Source organism: Scyliorhinus canicula, chromosome 15 (genome assembly GCF_902713615.1).
Source record: "Scyliorhinus canicula chromosome 15, sScyCan1.1, whole genome shotgun sequence".
In the NCBI taxonomy this organism is placed as follows: Eukaryota; Metazoa; Chordata; class Chondrichthyes; order Carcharhiniformes; family Scyliorhinidae; genus Scyliorhinus; species Scyliorhinus canicula.
Window position 1 is genome coordinate 49,728,075 of NC_052160.1, and position 12,240 is coordinate 49,740,314.

Sequence of the window (12,240 nt, forward strand, 5' to 3'; positions counted from 1 at the left end):
CTGCCCCCTGGTGGTACTTCCATGTCCCATCAGCCCCTTCTGTACACACTCAGGCGAGGATCACCACATCCCCCTTTTTCACTCTTTTTTTTCGTAGTTGTAGAGCTGTAACAAAACACAAATGTAAACAGTTAGGTTTATATACACACGACAAGGCAGGGCAATGCAATTGTCAGTCCATGTTCACAGGTTCAGACGGTCGGGTGCACGTCTGATCCGGGTAGACCTCCTGAGTGGGCATGGAGATCCAGGGTCTTCTGTGTCCATTTGGACATCTGCTGCTGGAGTTTCAGGATGATGTATGACAGCGTCCTGTAGATCCAGTGTGTCCTGCAGATCGAGTGTCGGAAAGACCCGTTGACGAGGTGTAACTTTCAGAAGGTCTCGCCGATTTCGTCGAACCATTGTTCCATCGTCCGACTGCACAATGTAGGATCGTGGCGATATTTGGCGGAGGACCACCGCCATTTTGGACCAGCCCCCAGCCGGGTGTCGCTACCTCACCGTGTCGTTGATGGCCAACGGTTGCAGTACCTTTGCCTGCTGGTCATAGTGCTGCTTTTGCACTTGACGTTGGTAACGCATTTTATCCAGGACAGGCGAGTGATCAGGATTGGTGAATTGTAGCGCCGGTAATGTTGTCCGCACATCCCTGTTGAAAAGCATCTGAGCTGGTGATAGTCCCGAGCTCAAAGGTGACGATCGGTACGACAAGAGGGCCAAGTGTACGTCGGATTTTGAGTCCGCAGCCTTGCTGATGAGTTGTTTAATTATGAGGACACCTTTCTCCACCCTGCCATTTGATTGCGGAAAGTGTGGACTCGACGTTATATGCTTGAAATTGTAATGCTTGGCGAAGTCCGTCCACTCCCAGCTGGCAAAACAAAGACCATTGTCGGACATGACCGTCCGTGGGATGCCATGCCTGGAGAAAGTTTCTTTGCAGGCCTTGATGACTGCTGCGGCTGTGAGATCCGGGAGTTGCAGGACTTCCGGAAAGTTGGAGTAGTAGTCAATGATCAGAACATAGTTGCGGCCCATGGAGTGGAACAAGTCAATGCCCACTTTGTCCCATGGTGACGTGGCCATCTCATGCTGCTGCAGTGGCTCCTTGCATTGTGCCGGTCGATGTCTTTGGCACGTGTCACAAGTGAGCACCATGTTTGTAATGTCCTCGTTAATCCCTGGCCAGTAAACAGATTGTCGTGCTCTCCTTTTGCACTTTTCGGCACCAAGGTGCCCCTAGTGAATCCTGTGGAGGATGTCCGCCCGGAGCGCCATTGGGATGACGATTCTGTTGTTTCGCAGTATAATGCCATCGACCACGGATAGTTCAGTCGTGACATTTTGGAACTGTGGGCACCGCCCCTTTGGCCAGCCATGTTGAAGGTTGTGTAGGACTTGAAGGAGGGTGGCGTCTTCCTGTGTCGCCTGACGAATTTGCTGTAGCCTTTCGTCCGTTGCCGGGAGTGTCTCCTTGCACCACTGTGCATGAGCTTCCACATCATTGATGGAAGCCAGTGGCGGGTTGTCAGGGTCCATGGCTCGTGATAATGTGTCAGCTATCACAAGGTCCTTGCCAGGGGTGTAGACCAGCGTGAAGTCGTACCTTCGCAACTTCATCATCATGCGTTGTAGGCGCGGTGTCATATAATTTAGGTCCTTGTCGATATTGACCAGCGGCCTATGATCAGTTTCCACGAGAAAAGTGGGGAGACCGTACACATAGTGGTGGAATTTGGTCATGCCTGTGATTAGCCCTAGGCACTCCTTTTCTATCTGTGCATACCTGCACTCTGTGGCAGTCATCGCTCGTGAAGCGTAAGCCACTGGAACCCAGTCCGACTGGTCATCCTGTTGCAGTAGCACAGCACCAATTCCATGTTGACTGGCGTCAGTGGAGATCTTGGTAGGTTTTGCCGGGTCAAAAAATGCGAGCGTTGGAGCTGCCATCAACTGGTGTCTCAGATCATCCCATTCATCTTGGTGAGCTTGGGTCCAGGCAAACTCCGTGTCCTTCCTTGTCACGTTCCTCAACACCGTCGTCCGTGCTGCTAGGTTCGGTATGAATTTACCGAGGAAGTTGACGAATCCCAGGAACCTTAGAACTGCTTTCTTGTCCTGTGGTCGCTGCATGCCCTGAATCGCAGCGATCTTCTCAGCGTCCGGCTTCACCCCGTGCTCTGATATTGTGTCTCCCAGGAAGGTCAGCGAGGACTGTGCGAAAGTGCACTTGGCTTGGTTGAGCTTCAGTCCAAAGTCGTGGATCCTTTGGAAGACTTGTTTCACCCTCGCAATATGGTCTTCCTCTGTCGTTGACCATATTATGATGTCATCCACATAGACACGGACGCCTTCGATGCCTTCTACCATCTGCTCCATAATTCTGTGAAATATTTCGGATGCAGATATAATACCGAAGGGCATCCGATTATAGCAGTACCTTCCAAATGGCGTGTTGAAGGTGCACAGCAGGTGGCTGGACTCATCGAGCTGCATTTGCCAGAAACCCTGTGAGGCATCAAGTTTGGTGAAGATGCGAGCTTGTGCCATTTCGCTCGTTATCTCCTCGCGCTTGGGGATAGGGTAGTGTTCCCTGCGAATGTTCTTATTCAGGTCTTTGGGATCTAGACAGATCCGAAGTTCACCAGACGGCTTCTTAACGCACACCAGCGAGCTGACCCAGTCAGTCGGCTGTGTGACTCGTGAGATGACGCCTTGAGTTTGGAGACGTTGAAGTTCGGCTTTTAGCTTGTCCCGCAATGGAGCCGGCACCCTCCATGGGGCATGAATGACCGGTATGGCATTCTCTTTGAGCAGGATTTTGTATGTGTAGGGTAGTGTACCCATGCCCGAGAAGACGTCGGGGTAGTCGCTGAGTAGCAGCTGTATGTCCTCGGCAATGCGTGATGATGCAGCCGTGTGCATGAAGATCCGTTGAATTAGCCGCAAATCCTTGCAGGCTTGAGCACCTGGCAGTGAGGATCTGTTGTCATCTACAATTTCAAATCGGAGTCCTGTTACGACTGTTTTGTTGGCAACTTGTAGGTGGCAGGATCCCTTTGAGATGATCTGGTTTCCGTTGTAGTCAGTGAGCTTGCATGCTGCAAGTAACACCTCGTGCGTCCCTGGGACAGATGCGAGATCTTTGCTCGTCAGCAAGTTTGCTGAGGCTCCCGTGTCCAGTTTGAACGTGATGGGGAAGTCATTTACGTGCACCGTAGCAGTCCATTCGCTTGCAGAGTTGATGGCATGCACGTGTCGAGGTTTTGGCATCAGCTCCTGTGGTTCCGCTGTGGCATTAATAATTCCAATGCTGTACGTGTGCTCCCAGGAGTTGAATTCTTCATGGTCGGAAAAATTGTCTTCGGGTGCCTGAGTGTTCATTACATCAACCGTGCGGACCTTCAGGTTGCCGTGCCGTTGCGTGGATGAGTGATATTTGGCTGTGGACTGACATTGGGAGGCGAAGTGATTCATTTTTGAACACTTTCTGCACCTTTTTCCTTGAGCAGGACATTGCCCTTTTAAGTGGGAGGAGCCGCAATAATGACACGTCATGACGTCATGCGTATGTTGCGTTCGCGCATGCGCAGTGCGGTTTTCAGTCCAGGGCCGGTATTGCGAGTAGTGCGCATGCGCGTACCGATCACTTCCGGGATCGCGTCTTTCAGGATGATGCGCATGCGCAGGCAGGCCGGAGAACGGAAGAGACGGCCTGGAGAACGGAAGAGATGACCTGTGAGGGGAAGCCACCATCTTTATATCTGCCTCGTGGTGAGTGTTTTGCAAGGAATGTTTTTCAAATAGCTCCTGTACCTGCTGCTTTTTCTGCTCCTGTAGCAAGCATTTATCTATGGTAGTTTTAAGTGTTAAATTGTTTTGTAGTATTAGTGATTCTCTTAGATTTCCGTCGGCAAGACCATAGATTAGCTGATCTCTGATGAGTGAGTTTGTTAAATCACCAAAGTTGCAGCCTTGTGCTATCAAACGTAGGTCTGTCACAAAGTGGGAGATAGTCTCCCCGTTTTTTTGGAGTCTGTGACGCAGGGTGAATCTTTCAATTATCTCATTGGATTGAGACTTACAGTGTTCATCAAATTTCGCGATTATCACGTGATACTTAGTTTTGTCTTCAGTATCAGCATATGTGAAAGAGTTATAGATGTCTACCCCTTGCTGGCCAGCCGATCTGATTAAAATTGCAAGTTTTTTTTCATTGGTGGCTGTCTGTAAGTCCTGAGCTAACAAGTACATCTCAAACTGTTGTTTAAACATTTTCCAATTGTAATTTAAATTACCTGTAGCCTCACGGTAGCATGGTGGTTAGCATCAATGCTTCACAGCTCCAGGGTCCCAGGTTCGATTCCCGGCTGGGTCACTGTCTGTGCGGAGTCTGCACATCCTCCCCGTGTGTGCGTGGGTTTCCTCCGGGTGCTCCGATTTCCTCCCACAGTCCAAAGATGTGCAGGTTAGGTGGATTGGCCATGCTAAATTGCCCGTAGTGTCCTAAAAAAGTAAGGTTGGGGAGGGGGTTGTTGGGTTACGGGTATAGGGTGGATACGTGGGTTTGAGTAGGGTGATCATTGCTCGGCACAACATCGAGGGCCGAAGGGCCTGTTCTGTGCTGTACTGTTCTATGTTCTATGTTCTCTAAGTATACTAACTCCAACTAACGAGACCAGGCTATCCCTGAGCCACGTGAGGAAGGTGCCAACTAATATATATATCCTGACTGTCGCTGCAGTTGTCACCAGTGGAAAGAGGCAGAGTGCTGATGCCTCGTGTGTTTTATAGTGGGAAGCCCCCCTCTAGTGTTCTGTCTAGTGATTGGTTGTGTTCTGTCCTGTGTGTTGATTGGCTAACCTGGGTGTCTATCACTACCTGTCTTTACCTCATGATGTGTATGAGCTCATATTATGACAGCTACTTTCTGCCATAGTGCCGTAGGTAAATCAGATATTTGCATAGGTTCTCTTGCTAGTTTGCAACGATGTGTCTGACATGTGTCGCAACAACTGACCATCCTGTCAATATTCTAATTTATACCTGGCCAGTAAACAGAGTCACGAGCTCTCCATTTACACTTCTCAATCCCAAGATGTCCTTCATGTATCCTCTTAAGTACATCCCTGTGAAGAGATTAAGGTATAACTATAGTGTTCAAATGAAGTGCCACTCCATTAATGATACTGAGTTCAGATCTTATATTGTAGAACTCCATACATTGACCGCTGGGCCAGTGTGAGTTGATGTTCCTCATCACCTCTTGAAGAGTTTGATCCTTCCTGGTCTCTTCTTGGATTTCACGTAGTTTTGTATCTGATAATGGTAGTGGTGTGGAAATACGATTGACATGCAGATCTATATCTTCAGCAATTTCACTACTCATATTTTGTATCAGCGCTCTCGATAATGCATCAGCTAAGAACAAATATTTGCCCAGCGTGTGGGCGAGATTGAAGTCATAGCATTTTAACTTCATCATCAACTTCTGAATGCGTGGGGACATGTGGTTGAGAGACTTGATGATGTTAACCAAAGGACGATGATCTGTCTCAACTGTCAAAGATGGAAGCCCATACACGTAGTCGTGGAATTTCTCCAAGCCTACAACCAAACCCAGGCATTCTTTTTCAATTTGAACGTGCCTCTGCTCCATTGTCCACATGGATCGTGATGCATCTGTGACTGGTTTCCAATCGTCATGCTCGAGTTGCAGGAGACCTGCTCCGAGACCACCTTTGGTTGCATTTGTTGACGCTTTAATCTGCTTAGATGGGTCAAAAAAATGTGAGAACTGGCATGGTGGTCAGTTAAGTCTTGAACTTCTTTAACTCCTGCTTATGTAGCTCAGTCCAAGTAAAGTCTGTTGCCTTGTGAAAGAGATCACGTACATGTGTTGTTTTTGCTGATAGGTTTGGAATTAATTTCCCTATAAAATTGATCATACCCATCACCCTTAAGATGGCTTTCTTGTTGTGTGGTTTTGGCACGTTGAGAATTGATTGGATTTTGTCCTTGTCAGGTTCAATGCCATGCGATGAGAGCATGTCACCTTGTAATGTGACCTCAGTTACTCCAAATTGGCACTTTTGCTTGTTGAGCTTCAGCCCATTTCTCCTGATGTTCGTCAGAACTTTAAGCAACCTCATATTATACTCTTCTATGGTTGAGCCCCAAATGATGATATTATCCATGTACACCTTCGATACCTTTGATTATGTGCTCCATGAATACTTTCTAATGCTGAAATGATGCCAAACAGCATTCTCTGAGAGCAATACCGTCCAAATGGCATATTGAAAGTGGAGAACTTTGTACTTTGTTCCTCTAGCTTTAATTGCCAGAAATCTGGAGAAGCATCAAGTTTCATAAAGAATTGTGCACAAAGAATTGTGCATAAAGAATGTCCTCACACTTTGATATGGCAATGTTCTCTTTTGATATTCTCTTTAAGATCTTTAGGATCCATGCATATGTGAATATCGCCATTATTTTTCTTTACACAAACCATGGAGTTTATCCAATCAGTAGGTTCTTCTATCTTTCTGATTTATTTGAATTTTGTTATTCTGTCCAGATCCTTTTTGACGCTATCCTGAAGAGGTGCAGGTATTCTTCTTGGTGCATGTATCACAGGTTTTGCATCCTCTCTGAGTTGTATCTTGTAGGTGAATGGTAGCAAACCAAAACCTGTGAACACATTGCTGAATTTGCTGATAATGTTCTCAGAATCGTTGATCCGTTATGGATGCAATATACCAACTGCACTAAACCTAATTCTTCACAAGACTGATCACCTAATAATGAATCCAAGCCCTCGGATACAATACAGAATGGGACGGAATAAACTGTGTTCTTCACCACCACACCCAGGTTACAAGCACCATGACATTTAATGCTTAAACCATTGCAATCGCTCAGAGATATTTAGTGATTTCTTCTAATCGGCTGAATTTTTAGATTTTGTAAATCAGTCATGCTGATTAAACTGGCTTTGGCACCAGTGTCTAACTTAAATTGGACCACTGTACAGTTCACTTCACGTATTTTAAATGGAGCACCAGTTTGCATTTTTTTAAGTGCTGGAGAATTTTTCAATGTCTCCAAAAAATTCTTCTTCTCTGTTATTACTCCAACAAGCAATGATTTTTTTAAAATTTAGAGTACCCAATTATTTGTTTCTCCAATTAAGGGGCAATTTAGCGTGGCCAATCCACCTAACCTGCACATCTTTAGGTTGTAGGAGTGAAACCCACGCAGACATGGGGAGAATGTGCAAACTCCACACAGACAGTGACCCGGGGCCGGGATTCGAACCCGGGTCCTCGGTGCCGCAGTCCCAGTGCTAACCACTACACTAAATGCTGTCCACCTCCAACAAACAATGATGTTTCATGAGTGGAGACTGTATCTTCTACTGTGCTGACTGATCTGGGGTTGAGCTTCAAGTAACAATTCTGAGCAAAGTGATTTTTTTTTCTTTGCATCTGGAACAAAACTTGTTAAATGCTGAACACTGCCTTAACTTGTGCATTTGACCACATCTTTTACACAGAAATACTTTATCCTGATCTTTAACCTGTTTGTTGGTGTGCGAGGAGCTGCAGGAACTTTCCTGCCTTTTTTCAGAAGTTTCCCGCTTTTTTTGGAAAAGGGCGGTAACCAGAGTGCTTTCCTCCAATCAGACGCCGCCATTACTGAGAAACATTTAAGAATGCTGTGCTGCTTGCTCGTGAGTCTGACAAATCTTAACTGTTTGTTCCAAACACAGCTCCGATTCCCTTAGCAACCGTTCCCTCCGCTTACTTTCAGTCACATCAAACACAATCTGGTCCCGAATCATGGAAGTTTCCACCACGGAAAAATTACAGGTTTTAGCGATTAACTTTAAATAGTGATGAAATGATCCATGGAGTCTTTTATCTTCTGTAAACGTGATCTAAACACACGGAGTTCATAAATTTCATTCTTTCTGGGATGCAATGTTCATCAAATCTTAAAACTACATTGTTAAAATTTTTACTACCTTCATCGTTTGCAAATTTAAATGCATTAAACACAGTAATTGCTTCGGGCCCTGCCGCTGTTGGGAGCATTGCTACCTTCCACGAATCTGTTCTCCTAAATTTACTGCAGTACAAAACAGATTAAATTGTTGTTTAAACACAAGCCAGTTGCTGTCCATATTACCATGAAATCTGAAAATCATTGGTGGCTTCAACAACTCCATGTGGTCATTTGTGCAGTCTGCAAAATCTTCAAATCTCTGTGGACCTCGTGGCAGGCTTCACCGATGATGTAATAGTTTTTTCTCAGTGTTTCCTACCATCTAGTCCTGGTACCATGTAATGTTCTTGTCGGATGGCCTGATTTATATTACAAGAACACTTGTAGCTAAACTAATAAATGATTTATTAACATTAACTGTGGGTCAAATATATACAAAACAACAGATGATTAACAGTATGAACATGTACAAACCACTATCTCTCTCCACAGTCTCAGATTACATAACTCTAACATTCACTTTTGTAAAAATAAATTTGGAGTACCCAATTCATTTTTTCCAATTAAGGGGCAATTTAGCGTGACCAATCCACCTGTCCTGCGCATCTTTTGGGTTGTGGCGGCGAAACCCACACAAATACGGGGAGAATGTGCGACATCCACATGGTCAGTGACCCAGAGCCTGGATCGAACCTGGGACCTCGGTGCCGAGCGGCAGCAGTGCTAACCACTGTGCCAGCGTGCTGCCCCATCATTCACTTATATACTAATGAGCCTCCTAGTGGTCAGTTGGTGAAATTACAACACAACCATGATATCACTGCAGATGGTTGGTTAAAATCTATTTGCAGCTTTTTCCTCTCCTCCAGAAGCTCTATTGTCGGGGCCTCGGAGTATCTTCTGTCGACCTCCAGTACGGAGTTGATCAGTTGTTGCCTAGCTGCCCTCTCTTCCCTATCTCTAAGATTGTTGTAGGCGATGATCTCTCCCCTAATCACAGCTTCAGTGCCTCCCTAATCGTGGAAGGTGAGACCTCTTAATTCCGGTTGTTCGTAACATACTCGCCGATGGCCTGTGGTGTTTTCTGGCAGAATACCAGCACAGGACCCTCTCCCAGTCGTAGTACCTATCCTGCTTGGCTATTATTGCCCTCGGTGCTCCCCAGCTATGGGCTATGGTCAGAGAAACCTCTGTCCCCTGTCGATCTCCGGTGGTTTGGGGAAGCTGTCCCTTCCAATCAAGTTGCCCAGCATCTGGGCCAAGTAGTCGGTTGGGTGTCTGCCCTCAATTCCCTCTGGCAGGCCCACTTTCAAATGTTTTGTCGCCTGGGTCAGTTCCCTTGGTCCTCTATTTTCTCTTTCAGGCTCCCTGGAGTCTCCACCAACCTCTTAATTTCATAGAATTTACAGTGCCCCTCCAGGGCGGCGATCCATCTCTCTGGTCCGTCGCTGCCTTTTCGAGTTCTTCGATCATTTTCCCCTGGGCCTCCAGCCTCCTTCCCATCCCATTGAGCGGCATCTGCATGGCAGCCAGCGCCTCCATCAGCGCCACCTTGACCGTCGTTTGGATCTCCACCTTAATCTCCTCTTCCATTGCGGTCAGGTCAGTTCCTTAGTGAGGAACATCTTCCAACAATCTCCAGGTGGGAGGGAAGTGTGGGGGCGGCTGGGGGTGGGGGCCCTGACCAGGTCCCTATCTCAGGGGTAGCCGGGGACCTCTCACCTCGTGGTTCAGCCGACCTGCTCACTCGCTGCTCCTTCCCTTTTCAACCATTTGTGGTTTCTCTGCGGCCTCTCGAGCACCTGCTTCCCGGCATACTTCTCTTCTTCTCCTTCTTCTTGGGTGAGGGGATTACTGAGTCCAATTTTCTCAGCTAACTTCGGCCAAAAGTACCTATTTTGTTGTGTTCTCAGGAGATCCACCTGATGTGCGACTACTCAGCACATCCCCGTCACCAGAACTGCGACAGGGCAGTTTAACTGGACAGGGCACTTTGACAGGACAGGGAAGTGTGACAAGATGGGGCAGTTTAACTGGACAGGGCATTTTGACTGGACAGGGCAGATAAACTGGACAGAGCAGTTTGACTGGATGGGGCAGTTTAACTGGGCTGGGCAGTGTGACTGGACAGGGCAGTGTGACTGGACAGGGCAGTGTGACTGGGCAGGGCAGTGTGACTGGGCAGGGCAGTGTGACTGGACAGGGCAGTGTGACTGGACAGGGCAGTGTGACTGGGCAGTGTGACTGGGCAGGGCAGTGTGACTGGGCAGGGCAGTGTGACTGGGCAGGGCAGTGTGACTGGACAGGGCAGTGTGACTGGGCAGGGCAGTGTGACTGGGCAGTGTGACTGGGCAGGGCAGTGTGACTGGGCAGTGTGACTGGGCAGTGTGACTGGACTGGGCAGTGTGACTGGGCAGTGTGACTGGGCTGGGCAGTGTGACTGGACAGGGCAGTGTGACTGGGCAGGGCAGTGTGACTGGGCTGGGCAGTGTGACTGGGCAGTGTGACTGGGCAGGGTGACTGGGCAGGGCAGTGTGACTGGGCAGGGCAGTGTGACTGGGCAGTGTGACTGGGCAGGGCAGTGTGACTGGGCAGGGCAGTGTGACTGGGCAGTGTGACTGGGCAGGGCAGTGTGACTGGGCAGGGCAGTGTGACTGGACAGGGCAGTGTGACTGGGCAGTGTGACTGGGCAGTGTGACTGGGCAGTGTGACTGGGCAGGGCAGTGTGACTGGGCAGTGTGACTGGACAGGGCAGTGTGACTGGACTGGGCAGTGTGACTGGGCAGGGCAGTGTGACTGGGCAGGGCAGTGTGACTGGGCAGTGTGACTGGGCAGGGCAGTGTGACTGGGCAGGGCAGTGTGACTGGACAGGGCAGTGTGACTGGGCAGTGTGACTGGGCAGGGCAGTGTGACTGGACAGGGCAGTGTGACTGGACAGGGCAGTGTGACTGGGCAGTGTGACTGGGCAGGGCAGTGTGACTGGGCAGGGCAGTGTGACTGGACAGGGCAGTGTGACTGGACAGGGCAGTGTGACTGGGCAGGGCAGTGTGACTGGGCAGGGCAGTGTGACTGGGCAGGGCAGTGTGACTGGGCAGTGTGACTGGGCAGTGTGACTGGACAGGGCAGTGTGACTGGACAGGGCAGTTTGACTGGGCAGTGTGACTGGGCAGTGTGACTGGACAGGGCAGTTTGACTGGGCAGTGTGACTGGGCAGTGTGACTGGACAGCACAGTTTGACTGGACAGCACAGTTTAATTGGACAGGGCAGTGTGACTGGACAGGGGAGTTTGACTGGGCAGGGCAGTGTGACTGGACAAGGCAGTTTGACTGGACAGGGGATTTTGACTGGACAGAGGAGTTTGACTGGACAGGGGATTTTGACTGGACAGAGGAGTTTGACTGGACAGGGGATTTTGACTGGACAGGGGAGTTTGACTGGACAGGGCAGTTTGACTGGACAGGGGATTTTGACTGGACAGGGCAGTTTGACTGGACAGGGGATTTTGACTGGACAGGGGAGTTTGACTGGACAAGGCAGTGTGACTGGACAGAGGAGTTTGACTGGACAGGGGATTTTGACTGGACAGAGGAGTTTGACTGGACAGAGGAGTTTGACTGGACAGGGCAGTGTGACTGGACAGGGGATTTTGACTGGACAGGGGAGTTTGACTGGACAGGGGAGTTTGACTGGACAGGGGAGTTTGACTGGACAGGGGAGTTTGACTGGACAGGGGAGTTTGACTGGACAGGGGAGTTTGACTGGACAGGGGATTTTGACTGGACAGGGGAGTTTGACTGGACAGGGGAGTTTGACTGGACAGGGGAGTTTGACTGGACAGGGGAGTTTGACTGGACAGGGGAGTTTGACTGGACAGGGGATTTTGACTGGACAAGAGTTTGACTGGACAGGGGCGTTTTTCCAGAACAGTGGGGTTTGGCTGGACATTACTGTGTGACTGGAGAGGGATGTTTGGCAGGGGAGTAGGGTTTAATTGGACAGTTGAGTTTTACTCGACTGGGCAGTTTGACTGGACCGTTCAATTTGACTGGGCAGTTTTTGTGGACAGTGCAGTTTGGCAGAATAGGGCAGTGTGACAGAACAAAGCAGTTTATCTAGAGAACACAATATGAGTGGTCAGAGCAGTTTGACTGGACAGGGTAGTTTGAACGGGCAGGTCTGTTTGACAGCACAAGGGGGTTTGTCTGGGCAGGGCAATGTCATTGAGT